We start from the raw sequence: 21145 nt of genomic DNA, 5'->3' as shown, positions 1-21145 counted from the left end.
ATTCTTGCTATATTAATTTGGAGTTAGATAATATCGCGCTTTTAAAGACATTTGATTGTCAGATTTCTACGAACTGTTTGTATTGTGAATATATTCCGGACATTTCAGCGATTATAAAAAGGTTACTGCTATTGGGGAAAAAAATGGAACATGTAAATTAATACATTATGTAGCAGTGCGATCGTCTAAAATACTAACTCGCATTTTTGTATGCAGTCAGCTACAACCCTTTGACTCCTTGCGATGCATACTCAAGTCTCACTGCTCATCTTTTCGTGGAAAAGACACCTTCTTTGAGGTATTTCCGATCTCCAACAAAGAAGTCTCATATATGGTGCCGAGTCTTGATATCTCTATGGCTAACAATATATTCGTGCTCCCATCATCATCATCGCAGGTTCTTCACCCGCTCAGTGCTTCGGGCACAACTAACTCAGTGACCAAAGAGGCTACGCATGTGGTAGTGGGCCCCTTGTTCGGTGCTTTAGGAACAACTCTAAAATGGCGGAGAACACAAACGCCCCATCTGTTTTATACATAGGGTCACATGCGTAGTGACAGATGTGCTGGATAGGTGTGGTGTGGGTGTATACCAGCCATGAGAGAGTGTGTGTCGATCTGACAACTAGACTTGCAACTAAGAAATCACTACAATGGAAATCTGGGCTTTGTATTGTTGTTGTGTTTTTCTGGTAGCGTAAGCACAGTAGGCAGTACTAACGTATTCAGTCTCAATGAATTTACCACCTCCCCCAGGGGCTTTTAAATGTTGGGAGAGGGGTCAATAATTGTGTTGACTTTTCTTCTTTAGTGTGCAGTGCTATACTGTTATATAAAATGTATAAGTCTTTAAACTATCTTTACTCTTACGATGTACGTGCAATATTTCCGTAATTGATTTTAAAAGTAATATACGCTTTTTTACAGTTTAAAAAAACTATTTTTATGATTATTCCAGATGTCTTCTCTTAATATGTACATTAAATACATAAATATATGTTTTTGAATAATTAGAATCTTACGTGGAGTACGTGTACGAGGCGCCGTATATGACGTCACGCGGGATTTATTTTTTTATTTAAAAAAAGCAGAGTACGCATTTTGGGTGAAAAAGAAAAAAAACGCGAAGCCCGCTTTATTGTTAATTAGCCTCCGGGAGGGTAAAATCTCTGGGGCTATTTGTTTTTCACAATGGGGGGCCTAGAGGGTCTCCCCTGCGTGGGGATCGCTACCCCCCGGATGTTTAACTATATGAATGCTTTCTCCTCCACTCCACTCCTCCACTTGATTCCCTCCCCCCTCTCCCACCTCCGGGGCCTCTTTTTATTAAAAAAAAACTGTGCAAAGGTGTTGCAAATGTGGTACTTTGGTTTCGTTTCTGTCTTTTAGAGGATCCAAGGGAAATATAAAGTTTTTTTGTACAGCCACTACCTTTCTGCCTGTTACCATAGTAACAGTTCATGGATCACTTGCGTTAGTACAGAGGTTAGAAGTTCACCACAGTATGTTGGTAATTGAAATACTTACTGTGCTGGAGATTTATATTTATTTTTTTCATAGGAACCGTTAGTCTTAGAAGAAGTTTTTGGAAAAGTTTTATTAAGAATTCCTTCCTGTTTGGGGAGTATTAGGGTAACGTGCTCCAAGCGAACTTTACGAAGTTTAATGTTCATTGGCTGTAAAGTATTAAAAGTAGAAGGCTTAGCAGTCATTCCTTGCTCGTCTTTGGAGAACATGGACATTTTATTAGCTGAAGTATTCCGAACACAAGTTTGCTCCTTATTGGGTGGGAACGGTTCACTGTTGTCAGTGATATTGTGATGCATTTTCCAAAGGAGTTTGGGGAAAGAAAGTAGTAGAGGGTAGGTTAGGAAAACTATTAACTGTGTACAGTGCCCATAAGGTGGTGGAGAGGAATTATGAGGTAAACAATTGTTTATATATGTTTCAAGGGCCATTTATATAATTGCCGTGTGGTGTTTAAATCACGGCGGAAAAATGACAGTGTTTTGCGCTGTTTTCTTTTATCAAGTTTGTAGGTGACATACTTCTTAGTACTACTATTTACTTATAATGTGGTGTTTACTTTCATGATGGGGAGGTGTGGTAGCGCAGCAAAAAATTCAGTCTAGGTTTGAAACTGTTTTTATTAAGCAAATACAAATAAACTTCCTTCAGAAACTGTTGCAGTGTATGTGAAAGGGGTGACAATTAAAAATGGAATTTCATAATATATCAGTTAAGCATGGCTATATAGTTCATTTTTGTGCTACAGTTTGTAAAAGTGTTGCCCCACACTCTTGTTGATGTAAGAGGGCATCAGTTACGTTTAGATGAAGTAGAATAGAAGTGCTACAACAAACACTCCCGCACTACATTATCTCAGATCAAGAGAACAAGTAAAACAGTAAAATCTAAATTGTTTCATATTACATAGAAATGCATGCATTATTATTTTTAAAATTTGTATTCTGTACAATTCAGAAACGTGCTGTCGTAGTGTTTAAAAGTTGCAGACTGTTCCCCTAATAAATCACATACCAAAGAATATATAGAATGTTACTCTTATAATATATAGTACAGGTCCTATATATTCTTTAGGGAGAAGGTGAATAGGAATCGCAAATAAGAATAGAAATTTGAAAATAACATTCAGAAATGTGTGGTTTATAAAATATTTCAAGTAACAAAGTATGCATGATAGCTATATTTTAATATATATAAAAATATTTGATCAATTTTTTATAAATATTTGATAATTATATTACAGATGGCGCTGAAAAATCTCCCATTCCTCTTCTGTAGCAATAGGACAATCTATTATAATATAACGATTGATACCATTGTTACAGTAAAAAGATAAGGAGAATAAAGTTATGTATTTAAAAGAACATCCATAATGAAATAGTTTTGAGCTGTAATTATTTACTGAACTTTTCTCGGGGAGGTGAAAAAATTAGATCTTCGTGGCGACGGGTCATGAATTCTTCTGAGATCATGACGTTGAGAATAATAATATGTATATATTCTCACAGCATATGATCACAAGGGGAAAATAGACTGAAAGCCGCAAGCCTGTAACGTTGCTTACTTATCATTACTGTTTGTGACGACGGATTGTGAATTCCGCTAGGATCACTAAGACTGATAATGTTATAGTACTGGACAGCCCTCACCACCGAAGACACACTGAAGACAATGAAGTCAATCCACTCAGGGAACCCCACGGACCCCTGCTCCTACCACATCTTCAACAGAGCCGCCAACACCATCGCACCCATGCTCCGCCAAACCATCAACCGCTCCCTGGCGACCGCCTCGTTCCTCGGCGACTGGAAACACGCCGAGGTCAACCCCCTCCTAAAGAAACCCTCAGCGGACCCCACTGACCTCAAAAACTACAGACCCATCTCCCTGCTCCCGTTCCCAGCAAAAGTCATCCAGAAAGCCATCAACAGCCAACTCGCCACAGTCATTGAAGAACACAACATCCTCGACTCCTCCCAATCCGGCTTCAGAAAAAACCACAGTACGGAAACCGCCCTCCTCGCCGCAACAGACGACATCCGCACCTTACTGGACAAAGGAGAAACAGTAGCCCGCATCCTTCTCAACCTATCAGCGGCGTTCGACAAAGTCTCCCACCGCACTCTAAGATGCAGGTATCCAGGACAAGGCCCTCGAGTGGATCTGCTCCTTCCTCTCTGGCAGGACGCAGCGGGTCAGACTCCCCTCTTTCCTCTCGGACCCCACACCTACCACCTGCGGAGTCCCCCAGGGCTCCTCCCTCAGCCCGACGCTCTTCAACGTCTACATGGTTCCACTTGCCCCCATCGTCAGAACCTACGGACTCAACATCGTGTCGTATGCAGACGACACCCAGCTCTTCCTCTCCCTATCCAACGAGCCCAACACCGCCAGACGCAACTTTCGAGAAGGCATGGAAGCCGTCGCCAAATGGATGAAAAACAGCTGCCTACAACTAAACACCAACAAAACAGAAGTACTCATCATGGGCCCAAACCCCGATGCCTGGAGCGACACCTGGTGGCCCACCGCCCTCGGAAACCCGCCAACCCCCACAGACCATGCACGCAACCTGGGAATCATCCTGGACTCCGAGCTCAAAATGGACCATCAGATCAACTCTGTCTCATCTTCCTGCTTCCACACCCTCCGCCTCCTTCGTAAGACCTTCAAATGGATCCCCCTCGAACACCGAAAGACAGTCACTCACGCCCTGGTCACCAGCAGACTCGACTACGGCAACGCACTCTACGCCGGAATAAACAAAAACCTCATCCGCAAGCTACAGAACATCCAGAACGCCGGCGCAAGACTAGTCCTCAACCTGCCAAAACACTGCCACATCTCCCAGCACCTGCGCACACTCCACTGGCTCCCCATCGAGGCGAGAATGACCTTTATGATGCTCACCCACGCACACAAGGCCCTCCACTGCACCGGACCAGCATACCTGTACAGCCGACTCAAATTCCACGCACCCCAAAGGACCCTACGATCAGCCCAGCTTTCGTACGCCGTGGTCCCCCGCACCAGAAAGACCAGATCGGGAGGCCGCTCCTTTTTCTTCCTCGCGGCCAAAGTATGGAACGCCCTTCCGCTCCACCTCAGACAGACAACATCGCTCCCCATCTTCGCAAGAAACCTCAAAACATGGCTCTTCGACAGACCCCCTCCTTGATGGAATGGAACCTGCACCCGCCCCGCCCACCCCACCCCTAGCGCCTTGAGACCCTTACAGGTGAGTAGTCGCGCTGTAACAAACTCCTGATTGATTGATAGTATACATATTAACAGTATGTGATCTCTAGGGGAAAACATAATAACAAGTGTATCATTGTCACGCTGATTGTAAATGTTTAGGGTTTGCGGCGACAGGTTAGCAACACCTCTCGAGCGAAGTAGAGTATCAATATTATAATATAAAAAGTCACAATATATAAGGTAAAAGGAGCCAGAAAAGGATTAATATTTGTTATAATATATCTGTTTCTAAGAACAAGCTGCTGACGTTACAGAGGAAAAGGGAAAAACATGCAATAACATTTTTTTCTACATATAAATGTTTAAATATTGAAAAATAATCACAATTTATAACTAAGTACTATGCCTATGCCATCTTGAAACAACTTACAACTCTGGAATATGTTTGTTGACGCAAAAAGAGAATCCGATGCTAGAGAATGGAACCTGCAACAGAGATTGGCGATTCAAAAATAACTCTGGAAAACGAAAGTAATTACAAAGTAGGTGTGGTTTATATAGTTTTTTGTTGTTTAGTAGTCTAGGGAAGGAAGATGTGGCTCCGCCTATGTAGATGGCAGGTTTTACAGTGTACACGTGCTCACGTTTTAACTGTTTTTTCGTCTGCACGTGTTCGGAAAAGTTTCAAACTGTGAAGCTGTAAAGGTTTCGATTTTGATAGTAACACGTATCAGGTATTATTATCTACATACGTTGGAGAGTTTAAAAAAGTGTTACTCGGTAAACTGTGTTCTTTGCATTTTCATGATTAAAAGCATCTAAATAGAAGACGTTTAAAAAAATATCGTTATCATTAGAAGAAAAAAAAAAGGTTTAATATTTGTTATTTTTATGGTTCTTAATTTAAAAAATGCTAGCATTTGTAGATCGTAATCCTACCCTCGGAAAGATGTGCTGGCGCTTGGGGCTTTGGGAAGGTTATTGAATAATAAATGCCCTTTTCTATGCACCTGTAGACTTGGCTTTTAAACTTTCAATTGCCTAGTCTGTATATTTACACGTCCTCTTTTAATATGTACCTACATTGTTGTAGAACTAGATAGACTACATTTTTGGTTGTTATTCTTGTATTGTATTTTTGGCCATTGTATTTTGTTATGCACTTTTATGGATGTTTTATTCCGAATAAAGATCTTTGACTTGACTTGACTTGACTTCCTCCAAACATTTTGGTACTGCTATTTCAGTATTGCAGTGAGCCATTCAGCAGTATGTGTTTATGTATACACTGTTCTAAAAGTGAAGTTGCTGTACATTTTGCCAGACACTCTCCTTGCAGAATTGTAATAATTCAGCCAGTACCCAAGTAGTCATGGTGCAAAGTGGGCCTTAGGGCATGGACTGCTTCAAAGTCCTATACACTATGCATGCACTCTTCTATGCACGGGCAAACTTGTCTTTTATAGCTTTTATTATCCAGTCTATGTTCTTACACTTCCAGCAAACTCTTTGTGATTGCTGATTCAATATTGTAGTGAAGTATTCAGCAGAATGCCCTTATGTATGCACTGTGATAAAAATGAAGCTCTCCCAAATTCAGACAGACACTCTTGTTGCAGAACTGTAATTATCCAGTCAGTACTCAAGTAATCATGGTGCAAAGTAGGCCTTAGGCCATGTACTGCTTTAAACCTGTATAGAGTATGCTTGCACTCTTCTATATAGGTGTACATGTGTTTTGTATACATTCAATTGTCCAGTCTGTATCATTACACTTTCACAATCATTCTCACTCTACTGTTCAATATTGCAGTGAGCCATTCAGCAGTATTTCCTTATATATGTACTGTGGTAAAAACTGAAGCTCTTAAAAATTCAGTAATGCACTCTCTTTCCAGGACTGTAATCATGCAGTCAGTACCCAAGTAATTATGGAGCAAATTAGGCCTTAGTATATGGACTGCTTCAAACTCCTATTTACTATGCATGTACTGTTCTATGCACCTGCAAATTTACCTTTTATATTTTGAATTCCCCAGTCTCTATCCTTACACTTCCAGCAAACACTCTGTCAATCCTCTTATAGTTTTGTAGTGACTCATTGATCAGTGTGTAGTAATCCATTCTCTACATTGAAACAGTAATCAGGAGATGTACAATAAGTGGTACATTCCCAGAGATATGGCAGTTATTGTGCACTGTCATATCAGCACAATGGATGCACCGTATTTACAATGTAGTGTATTATGGAGCAAAAACTCCACAGATATGTGATGTATTTGTGTTGTGAAGGTGGTGCATTGCTTGACTTGCGTTCCTAGTGCAACGCAGCTCCAGCAATGCTCTTGCGGTTCTATGCTCACAAAGCTGTGTCAATCCTTACACCTGTTTCAAGCAGGTGCAGGGTTTTGATGTAGCATAGCACTAAAAGTGACTGAATGAAATATTATAGATTTCACTCAGTCAATTTTAGGAGGTGTTCCTATGCTAGAACACTTGCTCTTTCTCCCCTCCCTCTCTGTGCAGGAAAGTCTCATTCTGGCGCTGGGCTTTAGAATATAATGCACCTTCCATATGCATCACATTGTAAATATCAGGTACTATGGTACATCTTTTGCTACACCGCTGCATCACAAAAGTGACGGAAAAGATGTGTAAAAGAGGTACAAGGGGTTGTAAATTCGCTCCTAACACATACAAATTCACCCAGGCAGTTTCAGTAGCAGTACAAATTGAAGTATAGACTTCTAACATATTTATATGGATGTGTTACATTGAAGTGCTTCGGAGGTACTACAGTATAGTATAGGTAAACACCTTATACATTTAAGCTGTAGCACTCTCTTATACTTTTTGCACTTCCACATTCACCATACACTACTAATTAACCACTTGGATGCTAAGGGGAAGACTTCTCATGTAATGAGATTTCCATTGAAATGAATGGGCAGTGGATGACAAGTTACCCTTGTCATTAGCATCAAAGTGGTTAATTTGTTCATTTATGCACTACACATTCATTCTGACAACGTTTTACACACTAATATGTAAATATAGTTCTTTTTTAAGCCAGTGGGGGTAGTTCTGAAAAGAAGTGTTTTTTTTTTCTTTTTAGTTTTCTATTTGTTTTGTATTTTTTCAGGAAGTAGTTGTGTTTTTTTTAAACCAAAAAAATGAAACTGGAAACTAAAAAACTGTGGAACAGGAAGAAAAAAGATAAAAATATACTATTGTTTTGGGCAACGGTGCTCTTCTTTGCTCTTCACAATGAGGTGAATAGACTGCTCACCGTAACAAAGGAGTTCTCTGCAAAATTTACAATGAATTGTAAGATTTGCAACCGAGGCACAATAATAGGATGCGGAATGTTCGGAGGAGGTGGTGGTGCTTTTGAGTTAGAAGGAACTGCAGGTTGAGGGTTTTCCTGGAACCTTTGTGTTGTCATCCTTCCATAATTATTTGGATGCAAATTTTTGACATGGTGAATCATTGAGGCTGTCCCGAAAGAGGTTTTTTTTAGTGGGGTCAGCCCTGGAAAGTGTAACCTCAAAGATCTTGCATGTTACTTTTGGTTCATTCACCTTTTTCTGTCCCTCTGGAAATGAATAAAACTTCCAAATGAAAGCTTCTTTTCTCTTTTTTTGAGGTGGTTTAGTAACAAAATGTTTCTTAGAGGAATGTACTGATGCAGTCTCTAAAAGAGCAGCCATTGTAGGGTTTGGTTGTAAAAGACTACAGCTCCCCAGAATAGATGTTTTTCCTGGGAAATTCGAAGTAGGATAAAGAAAATGAGAGGGGTCTTTCAGCAGTTGGAATAGGAAGTATTATGAACTAATCAAAACTCTCCTTTTATGGTCAGATGACTTTGCGTACGCTTACAGTGCTCTTTTGGTGCCCTTTGCGATTTGAGTAATTGCTTTTAAAAGTAATAATTACTTATTAAAAGTTAAAAAAATTATTTTCATGATTGTCCTAGATACTGTCTTCCCTTAATATGTACATTAAATACATAAATATATGTTTTTGAACAATTGGAAACTTTTGCACCATATGCTTACGGAGCGCCGTATATGACGTCACGCAGAAGCGTTGATGCGATGTGCATGTCAAAGCGTATCTGTAACGAGTGCGTGGTTACACGCAGAGGACCATTTGCCGTACAAAGTGTGGTGCGATCACTGTACGCGTACGGTGCGATTACCCAAAAAAATATGAAAATGGAATTATAGAGATTCTAAGTGTAAAAAATGGAGAAAAAAAATTGGGATTTATTTTTGTTATTATTTTACATTAGGAATATGAAATATAATTTAAAAAATAAAATGAATGTAAATATTTTTTATAAAAATTTAAGGAATTAGTATAAAAAGAAAGAAAGACATGTAATAATTTATACATTTCTAAATGATCATTTACTAAACCTTTGAAATTCACTGAAAAAATATGTAGGTTTCAGCCACGTTATAGTTAGGAATTAGCATTTAAAAAACCTTGCAAATTCACAGAAAAAACCATAGGTTTCACACATGTTCTAGTTAGCTGGAGATTTCACTCATACAAAACCACACATGCTGTTTACAAAACACATACAAACAGTGAGTCACTCATTCATGCATCTATGCGCTAAGTAATATTCCCCACCAAACCATACAAACATTCATACTGATAGTTTAAAGAACAACTAATAACCCATATAGACACTCATGTAGCTACTCACCAACCCATGCAGCCACCTATACACAAAGGGAGACACTGGTACAGATATCTAAATATCTAAAAATTACTCTGTAATACTTGTATTCACTAAGATACACTTAATAAGCCAGTTATACAATCAATTTTGCAAAAAAATCATCCATATAGACACTTATATAGCCGTTTATTCTTCCATCGACCTTGAGATGCACATATATAAAACATATCTAATTTTCCGTAAAACACACATTCACTGGATGATGTCATCAGTGATGTCATTTGAGATGTCATTCATCAGGGATGTCATGAGTGATGTCACTGACCATGTCATGAGTAATGGTAATGGTAATGTAGTTTCTTATATAGCGCACGTATCACCACAAAGGGTATCTCGTCGCTTGCTTTGGGAACCCGTCCTGGTTTTTCCCTGTGGGATAGCCCAGCTGGGCACCCCCAAGGTGAAAGCCAGGCATCCCGCCGCGGGGGCCGTAGTGGAGATTGAGCAAGCTATTGCCCAGAGTTGCAGAGCGTGAACCCCTGATTCAAGTAGGCACCGAAGCGAGAAATTATCAGGTCCGTGGACATTTGGGCTCCAAACCCTGCCGCGTCAGGAATTGAACCCTGGTCCCGGGCCGACCTCTGCTTCTGGGTCTGCCTCCTCTAACTGGTGAGCCATGTAATATGTGATGTCATCAACAGTGCATTGCGGGCGCGCAAGTTATAGTTAGCTGAACTAACTATAACGGGGGAATTTCAATGGTTTTGTATGAGTGAAATCTCCAGCTATTACATGTGTGAAACTTATGGTTTTTTCAGTGAATATATATATATATATATATATATATATTCACTGAAAAAAACATAGGTTTCACACCAGTTATAGTTAGGAATTAGCATTTTAAAAACCTATCAAATTCACTGAAAAAAGCATAGGTTTCACACCAGTTATAGTTAACTGGAAATTTTACTGACATAAAACCATTGAAATTCCCACGTTATAGTTAGTTGGACTCACTATAACTTGCGCATGTAATGCACTGCTGATGACATCACATATTACATCACTCATGACATGGTCAGTGACATCACTCATGACATCACTGATGACACCATCCAGTGAATGTGTGTCTTTCTGAAAAATAAATATGTTTTATATATGTATATGTAAGTGTCGATGGAAGAATAAATGGTTAAATAAGTGTCTTAATGGATATTTTTTTTAAAAAAAATGATTGGTTAACTGGCTTATTAAGTGTATCATAGTGAATACATATATTAGCGAGTATTGTTTCAATATTTAAATGTTTGTATCAGTGTTTCACTTTGTATATAAGTGGGTGCATGGGTTGGTGAGTAGCTACATGTGTGTTTCTATGGCTTATTAGATGTTTTTTTTAGTATCAGTATAAATGTCTGTATGATTTGGTGGGGGTGTTACTTAGCACACTGATGCATAAATCACTGACTCACTGTTTGTATGTGTTTTGAAGACAGCATATGTGCCAGACTGTATGGGTGAGTGAGTGTGTATATGTATGTGTTACTAAGTGAATGACTGTCTCACTACTGTCTTTATCAGTATGAGTATATGTGAGAGTGAGAGATTGAAAGAGTTCTTGTTTTAATAAGTATGTGTTTCTATAAGTGATTGTTTAAGAGAGTAAGTACGTGTACGTTTCCTTGGAAGTAAGGTGGTAGTGTGTGTATAGCTGTATATGCAAATAAATGGATGTTCAATAGTTTATTTGCATGTGTGAGTATGTGTGTGAGCAACTTTTGGAAGACTGTCGGTGTATTAACGGATGTATAGGTGTCTCACTACATATGATGAGTGAGTATATGTATGAGTGACTATATAGAAGTGTTGGTGAGTGAGTGGATGTGTATATAAATGGTGGAATTACTGAATTGGTTGTTGTAACTGGTATAGGTAAGTCCACTTTTTTTTAAATGTTAGTTTTTTTTTTTAAAATGTTTTTCAAGGGTTACATTATAGTGAAAGTAGGTCAGTCTCTCTGTCACAAGGATGGTGTCATCAGTGATGCCATGAGTGATGTCACTGACCATGTCATGAGTGATGTAATATGTGATGTCATCAGCAGTGCATTACACGCACAAGTTATAGTGAGTCCAACTAACTATAACGTGGGAATTTCAATGGTTTTATGTCAGTAAAATTTCCAGGTAACTATAACTGGTGTGAAACCTATGGTTTTTTCAGTGAATTCGATAGGTTTTTTAAATGCTAATTCCTAACTATAACCTGTGTGAAACCTATGGTTTTTTCAGTGAATTTTAAAGGTTTTTTAACTGCTAATTCCTAACTATAACTGGTGTGAAACCTATGGTTTTTGCAGTGAATTTCAAAGGTTTTTTAACTGCTAATTCCTAACTATAACTGGTGTGAAACCTATGGTTTTTTCAGTGAATTTCATAGGTTTTTTAAATGCTAATTCCTTTCTGTATCGAGTTTCTAACCTTTGTGTTTTTTTTACAATTTGCTGTTTTGTGTAAGTATTATTTTTAAGTTTTTTTTCTTTTTATAATTTTTTCCCGGGGCGCTCTGGGTGCGCGCTCCGGTAAGCTCTCCGGAAAGCGCACCCAGAGCGCTACTTTCGTTCGTGAAAAAAATATGAATGAAAAGTTAATAATAACGCAAAACATTTCGTACCATACCAATAAAAGCAGTTTTTTTTATAAGGAAATTAAAATGATTTTGCATTTCCGTAAAACTATGAAGACGTCACTTCGGCGCGCAACGTAAGCGCCCCCGGAAGCGCCTGCGTTCGCGCCGCGTTTGCGCCCCCGGAAGCGCCCACGTTCGCGCCGCGTTTGCGCCCCGGAAGCGCCTACGTTCGCACCGCGTATGCGCCCCGGAAGCGCCTACGTTCGCGCCGCGTATGCGCCCCCGGAAGCGCCTACGTTTGCGCCGCGTATGCGCCCCGGAAGCACCTACGTTCGTGCCGCGTATGCGCCCCCGGAAGCGCCTACGTTTGCGCCGCGTATGCGCCCCGGAAGCGCTCCGGTGCGCGCAGCGTCGGCGCGTCAAGTCATGTGACCTTAAAATAACACTTTTCATTGGTTGCTAACAGTTTTTTTTACAAAGAATGAAATCCCCACCCATTTCCTTCTATTCTTCTTTCACTTTTGTGACTGAAAGACCTGTTTTTTGCTCCTGGATCTTTCTTGGTTTACCATGGCTGCCAGAGAATCCAGCAGTGATGAAGAACCTGATTTCATCAATGAAGAGCCTCCTACCCCAAAGGTGAAGGAACATTTTATTTGGAAATTTTTTAAAATACCACCTAACCAAAAAAAGGTGAATGCTCCAAAAGTGGAGTGCAGGATCTGCAAACAAGTCCTGTCACGGGGTGACCCCCCAAAAAAATACTCATTTGGGAACTTTACGATGATCCGGCATGTGGAGAGGAGGCCATCCCAGAATTTTGCCCGGGAAAGTGTCAAGGCTCTGGCACAAGAGGTTCCCAGTGATGGGGCCTCTACATCCACCGGAGGAGCAACTACTTCTGGGAGGGGGCAATCGCAGGAGCTCGTGCCAAATATTCAACCTGCTTTTAACCATGGTGTCCGGAGATGCAGATACTGCAATCAACTCCTTACCTTTGGGGAGCAAAGTGTCCAGCTCACGGTTCGAGCATTGGAAAACCATCACTGCCCTTTCCACCCCTAATTTTTTTGTTTTTTTTGTTCCTGTTGAGCAGTTTCCATTCCCTGTTTTTGTTCCTGTTTTGAAAAAAGAAGAAAACAAAAAGTTCTTTTCAGAACTACCTCCAATTCTCATCAAAGAGCTATATTCTTTAAAAAATGAAAAAGAGTAAGTGAAATGGAGTGCATTGATAATGGAAAGGAAAATGAGTAAGAAAGAACAGAAAGGTATGAGAGGAGAAAGGAAGTGAAGTAGGGGGACTGAAAGAAGGGGAATGTTGGGAAGGAAAGTAAGGAGAAGAAGAGTGAATATAGGGAATGTTGATATTCAAAGAAAATGTTGAAAAGGAACGGGGGTGTGGAAGGGTAAGAAAAGATGCATTGCTGGAGTTGAAGGCTGAAGGCCTCATTTATGAAGCCATGCGTCACCTTAACACCACCAGAGCGTCATATTTACAAAGTGACGCATCTAGGTAGATGCGTCACTTTGTAAGCCCCTGCGCCACATTATTCAGGTGTAATGTATGCAAAAGGGACGTATTGACGCAAGAAAGGGTCGTAGAAGTGACGCAGTGAAATCTATGACATATCACCGGGTCACTTTTATGACGCTGTTGCTTCCAAATATTACGCCTGTTTCACAGCAGGCGTGCAGGCCCTTTCACATGGGGCATGGCCCCATGTGAAAGGATGCATTGCTGGAGTAGCTTCATTTTTGTGACACACTCCAGCAATGCTTCACTTTTGCACTTACAGATACGTCTGAAATACTAACGTATCTAAAAGAACTTCCAACATAATACGTCATAAATTTAATATGACGCATGAGTAGAAGACTGAAGGACTCATTTATGAGGCCATGCATCACTTTAACGCCACCGATGAGTCACTTTTTGTGACGCACCAGTGCTGTAAAAAATGCACCTTATTCAGTCATATTTACAAAGTGACTCATCTAGGTAGTTACGTCACTTTGTAAGCCCCTGCGCCACATTATTCCTACCTCAGGTGTAATGTATGCAAAAGGGACGTATTGACGCAAGAAAGGGTCATAGAGGTGACACAGTGAATAAACTGGGGGCCTCATTTCTGAAAAGTGACGCATCGCTGCGTGAAAACAGCGATGCGTCACTTTTCTGTGCGCACTCCTTACGACATTCCAGATGTGTCGTATTTGATGTATGACGAATCATGTTGCAAGGAGTTACAGATACGTCAGTATTTCTGACGTATCTGTAAACACAAAAGTGACGCATTGCTGGAGTGTGTCACAAAAGTGACGCAACTCCAGTAATGCGTCCTTTCACATGGGGAAAGCCCCATGTGAAAGGTCTTGCGTCAGTCTTACGACTGCTGTGAGGCAGGCGCAAGATTTTGACGCAACAGCATCCTAAAAGTGACGCAGTGAAATCTCATAGATTTCACTGCGTCACTATTACGAAGCTTTTTGCGGGGGAACGCCCCCTCTGCATACATTATACCTGACGCAGGTATAATGTGGCGTGGGGTTTTAAAAAGTGACCCATCTACCTAGATGCGTCACTTTTTAAATATAGCGCCACGAGGCGCATTTTTTACACCGCTGGTGCATCACAAAAAGTGACGCACAGGCGGCGCAAAACTGTCGCAAGGCCTTCATAAATAAGGCCCTGGATTTTCCCCATGCTTCGCTCCCCGAAGCGCTTCCCGGTGCGCGTACCGGGCGCTCCCCCCGCGCAAATCGAAAAAAAATCTTTTTTTTAAATGCCCCGCGGGACCCTATTTTAGCCCCCACATCAAACCTAGGGGGTCAGGAGAGGGTCTACCCCGCCCCCTTATAGTCATTTCTCCCTTTTTTTATGTCACCTCTTGTGTCTCGATCCTACCGAGGCACAAGATGGCGGCCGCTCCGGACTGTTTCGAATGTTTACAGACACCCGTGAGCCAATCAGCTTTCCGTGCGCAAGTCGCGTGGCGCGCCCGGTGCGCTCCCCGGTGCGCGTACCGGGGCGCGCTTATAGATATATATATTTTTTTGAACCTAAATTACTCAAAATCCACTGGAGCACATATCTTGAGACATAGCAAAGGCACATCGGGCTACCAGTCCCTACAATTTTGCCAAGTTTGGTGGAAATCCATTCAGCCGTTCGGGCTAAAAGTGAGGTCGACTGCCCTATGGAAATTAACATGGGGAAAACGCGTTTTGGGACCCCCTTTTATCTCGGCCCCCGCTTGACGAATCCCCCCCAAACTTTCAGAGAAGGACCGGAGCTTGAAGAGGCCATTTTGAGGAAATTTTCAGGCAGATTCGTCAACCGGCGCCAAAGTTATTCCAAATAGAATTTTGAGATTTAACATTGAAAAAAATCCTAACTATAACTACCTACTGGTGACCGCCAGTAGGTAATATACATATATACATGCAGAGCCTGAACTGCTGAACGGAATTACACCACATTTGGCAGAAAGTTAGCTCTTGTCCAGAGTGCACTCCGTTCAGTAGTTCCTGAGATATGAAAAGATTTCTCAGATATGCAACTGTGCCTGCGGGGGATCCGCAAACCCTCCCAATCTCGTGCCCGAGATCTGATTGGCTGCCAATGCTTCAAACCAGGATGTGTTGGCAGCGTTCTTGTTGGCAGGTTGGGATAACAACACCCTGACCCCCTAAGCCTGCTTAGCGGGTCTCATAGGGACCCCCAGGGCCCAAAAAAGCATTTGTTAAAATTATTTTCGAGTGGAGGCACGGGCTCCCATGCTTTGTTTAATTAGGCCCTTGGGTGGACCAGGTCCCGGGTGCAATATGATATTAATGTGGGGGCCATGCAAGCTCCTGAAACCCTGGGACCGCTACCTCCCCGGGGTTAATACATTAAATGCTGGGAACCACGTACCCCCCCACTACCCCGGGGACCATCAGCTCGCCAGGTTTAGATTATAAAATATGTTGGAGGGCTCCAGCCCCTCCATGCAGCCTGGGAACCGCCACCCTCTCGGGGCTAATGTATTTAAATGCAGGGGGGCCACGTGGCCCCCTGCTGCCTCAGGGACTGCCACCACCCCAGGGCTAATACATTGTAGTGCATAGCTCCAGCGACCGCCACCTCCCCAGGGCACAAATTAAGTAAAGACTGGATGTTTCAGACCCCCGGCCACGTGGACCACCACCTCCCCGGGCCTACAAAGTGGATGGGAGGGGGGCCTCACGGCCCCCTCCAGGAGCCTTCCATGGCCCTGGGGACCACCACCCCGGGACATTGTAGTTTGGTATCCCTTGGTGGGAGCAGTGCTCCTGCCGAGCCAAAGCAAACACTGCTCCGCTTCATGGAAGCAAGAACAAAAAATGCTCTCGCTTCCAGGAAGCATAGCAGAATTGCTTTTGGGCAGAGGGAGCTGCATGTTTGCAGCTCCCTCTGCCCAAAAGCAATGCGGCTCCCGCAGGAAGCAGGGAGCCGGCAGGGACCGTGAGGAGCTTGAGGCTACCGCCACGGTCCGCAACAACATGATCATGCCCCGGGAGATATGGTCCCCAGGGCAATATTGGTCCGGGTAAGGGGCCTGCGCAAGCCCTCTAAACATTTTTTAAAAACAAAAAAGGTTAAGGCCTGGCCCCAGGGGATAGGGTCCCCCGGACTAAATTGGCCTCAGAAGGGGAGCTGCACAGCACCCTCCATTTAAATATATATTTAAAAAAAAGAAATGGCCTGGCTGCGGGTGATGGGGTCCCCGGGGCTATAATCGGCCTTGGGAGGGGACAGCCTCCTTTTTTTTTTAAATGGGTCCTGCCCTGGGGAATCGGATCCCCGGGGCCCAAAAGGATCAAGGGTAGGTGGGGTACATAGCCCCTCTTCCTAAAATACAAAAAATCAGAAGGGGCATGGCCTGTGACCATCTCTCAGCAATCCCACTGTGTGGGGCTTACTGGAGGTAACAGGTTGGCTAGTTGGCCCCAAAGGACCCTCTGCAGCAAAGGGGACTTCATCCCCCTACCAAGAGCACGCCAGGAGGTGCATTTGCAGAGTGGTGGAGAAAGGGGGCGTCATTTCCTATCAGAACTCAGCAATTCTGCTGCATGGGACTTAGTGGAGGTTACAGGATGGGCAGTTGGCCCCCAAGGAGGTCCGTAGGGTCCAACTACCCCTCTTGTTACCACCAGTAAGTTCCACACAGCATGATTGCTGAGAAGTTGTCAGAGGCCACGCCCCCTTTCTCCATCACTCTGCAAATGTGCCTCCTGGCGCACTACTAGTTGGGGGATAAAGTCCCCTTGGCTCCACAGGGACCTTGGAGGCCAAGAAGACCTCCTGGTACTGCCTGTAAGTCTTGCGCAGCTGAATTCCTGAGAGCTGGTTGGAGACCCAGCCCCCTTTCTCCACCACCCTGCAAACATGACTGCTAGTTAAAAAACATTGAAATTCACAAAAAAATACAAAGGTTACAGGGAAGTTATCGTTAGCAAATAGAATTTAAAAAACCTTTGAAATTCACAAGAAAAACAAAAGGTTACAGGGATGTTATAGTTAGCAAATAGAATTTAAAAAACCTTAGAAATTCAACAAAAACCCTAAAGATTACAGGGACATTATAGTTGGCAAACAGAATTTAAAAAACCTTGAAAATTCACCACAAAAAAAAGGTTACAGGGAATTTATTGTTAGGGTCAGATTTTACTTATACTAAACCAGAGAAATTTTGCCATTATAGTTAGCTGAGTTAACTATAACTCACACCCCTTCAATGCACTCCTTTTGACCTCAAATATTACATCACTGATGACATGGTCAGTGACATCACTAATGACATTTCAAATTACATCACTGATGACATCATCCACAGAATCTCTGATGCACCTACTCACACCCCTATAGAATCTTTTATACACCTATTGCCTCTCCCACACAACCATTCACAGTCATACCAGGACTTACATACCCAGTCTGATACATTGATCTAGACACACATCCACTCGCTCACCCATACTGCAGCTCATAGACCCACTACCACATACAGGCATTCACACACTGAGCGAGTCACCCATAGAATTACTCACACACCTAGACACTCACCCATACAGTCAATCACATAGCTACTTACGCACCCAGTTACATACACTCACTTACTTACTCATACAGGTAGCAACACATACTCACTCAGATATACAGTCACTGACAGAAGCATGCACTCATCCATATAGCCACTCTCATATTCACTCACTCATGCATACAGTCACTCACATACCCAGTCATGCACTTATACTGCCTTTCACATACTCAGTTACTCACTGATACTGACAAATACACTCAATCACCGACACAGCCATACAGACACTCACCCATACAACTTCTCACATACACAACAGTACTAGGCCTGGGCGGTAAATTTCGTTCCGCTCGTGGAATTTGCGGAATTTGGGTAATTTCGCGGTCTTCGGAGAATGCAAAATTACCCAAAATTCTGCGTTCCGCGACTTCGCAACATTTTTTGCATGTTCGCGTTCTCAAAATGCGTGTTCGTGAAATATTTCCCCCAAACACGCAAACAGCAATTGCGAACAGGAAAAAAGCATTGCGAACAAGCAATTCCGCGTGTTTGCGGAATTTCTGCGTGTTCGCAGAGATTTATTTACCGTTTTGGGGAGATCTGTGTAATGTGATTACGCAATTTCTGCCCACCCCTAAACAGCACCCCATACAGCCACTGACTCACCCACTCAATCATCCATACAGGCAGTCACACACCTCTTCATCTACAAACACTGACACCCAGACAATCATGGAGGTAGTCAGACAACCAATCCATCATCCATATAGCCATTCATGTACCCACTAACACACTCATACAGCCACTTAGACATCAACTGACAGACATACACACAGTCACACAACCAGTCACTCATCCATACATTCACTGAGACACTTAATCACTCACTTATACAATCAGGCACAAACCCACTAACCCATCAGTACAGTCACTCATGCACCCAGTGATTCACCAATACACCTTGGTATATATATTTAACATTCAGAAACGTTTTAAAAACACTCACAGTCACTGGATGACTTCATCACTGATGTCATCAGTGATTTCATTTGAGATGTCCTCATTGATGTCACTGTCCATGTCATGAGTGATATAATATGTGAGGTCTTAAGCAGTGCATTGCGGGGGCGCGAGTTACAGTTAACTCAGCTAACTATAACAGCTGAATTTCTCTGGTTTTGTATGAGTAAAATCTGACCCTAACTCTAAATCCCTGTAACTTTTGTTTTTTTTGTGAATATATATGTATTTTTAAATGTCTTTATTGCAAATTATTACAAATGTTCAAAGAAGACATCAGAACTCTTAGACCTTTGGGATGGCCTTCTCCCAAACGTTTTATCTACCCATCACATGTTGCTGAAACTCTTATTTATTGGCTTTAGGACTCTGCAATTTTCACTACTGCTGATAAGTGTTAAACTGACCGTTAGACCTGGCAGCCTTAAGGTGGCCATCCTCAAAACATTGTGCCTACTTCCCTCCAGTGTTTGCTGACATTTTTTGTTGGCCTTTGAACTCTGTACGTTACTACTACTAACCAGTGCTAAAGTGTCTGTGCTCACTCCCCTAAACATGGTTGGATTGGCATATTTAATACTTATAATTCCCTTGCATATTTGTATACTATATACCCAGGACCTGTAAATTATATGCTACCAGTTTGGCATGCAGTCCTTATTGTGCCACCCACTTTAGTAACACTGGCAAACATGTCCCAGACCTGCCATTGCAGACTGGATGCAGTTTTGAACTACCATGTCGATTTGGCATTAAAAACCCTTGCCAAACCTTAAAATCTCCTTTTATTACATATAAGACACCCCTAAGGTAGGCCCTAAGTTGACAGGGTATGCCCAGACGTGGGTCCCTTGCTCATTTTGTCACTGGATTCAAGCTAGCTCACCTGATGATGGCTGAGTAGCCAGAAACGGTCCCAGGATGCTTGCTTTCGGTCCAGGAAGACATGGCTTGGCAGTTTGGGCTGGGCTGTTTCCATAAGGCACAGGGTCAGACTGATTTGCATATGGCCATATGGCCATGTCTGAACTGGGGTGGCGGAGAGAGCTAAAGAATGATGATGGATTAAACCCAGATCAGTTGACTGGGAGCGAGTGCTTGCAATGTTTAACACCCAGTCCATCATCTCCTTTGGTTTTGATTCATTAAAATGTAGCACATGCATTTTTAAGTTTTGCATGTTCTGGTGGTGAAAAACTCCTACACTCATTTTTCACTACTGTGAGGCCCACCCCTTCCGTAGGATAGGTTAACATTGTGGATTCCCTATTACCTCGAAATAGTCCCTAATTTCTAATTGAGAGCAGGTGATTATATCATGTTTGGTATCTATGAAATTGTAATGATAAACCCTATTTATTGGGAGTGGATGTGGCTTAATGGCTAGAGTGGTCAACCTCAAAGCAGGGGAACCGGGTGCAAGTCTCGGCAGGAATGCTTAACATCCTGGTGATTCTGGGTAATTCACTTTTTCTCCCCATGCCTCACAAAATGAATGTGTCCATCTGTAACGCAGCTGGTACTCTTGGAAAGCGCTCTGATACCTTCAGGTTGAGTTCCCGCTATATAAAACAAATAATGGTAACGTTAGATTGTTTATTATAATTTAGAAAATGCCACTTTTAAAAAGTTCGCATTTTCCTACTTTTAGGCCTAGGGTCATATAACTGGGTATAGCTGAAAGCTAGACTTTGAGAATCCCTCCTATACAGTCACACAATAGCTGGATTAGGTGTACCTCAGAGGGCCATCTGCTGACAGGATGGGAGGGACGGAGCTGAGCACAGCTCCACTTACAACTGAATAGCCTGTGCCCTGCCTTCACACAAAGGGCCTAACAACCCCATATTGTCTCTACAGCCAGCTTGGAGCCAAGGCACATAAGTCAGGAAATTCCATGCACTTCAAATACCACTTCCAGAAGTTCTGTTATAGATTGTACTTTGTTTAGGTTCTGTATTGTACATGTGTATGGTTTAAATTTCTTTATAGGTGATTTCAACAGAACGTAAAG

This window comes from Lissotriton vulgaris, chromosome 6 (assembly GCF_964263255.1).
Source record: "Lissotriton vulgaris chromosome 6, aLisVul1.2, whole genome shotgun sequence".
NCBI lineage: Eukaryota > Metazoa > Chordata > Amphibia > Caudata > Salamandridae > Lissotriton > Lissotriton vulgaris.
The sequence above is the reverse complement of the archived record's forward strand: the minus strand, read 5'-3'. Positions refer to the sequence as shown.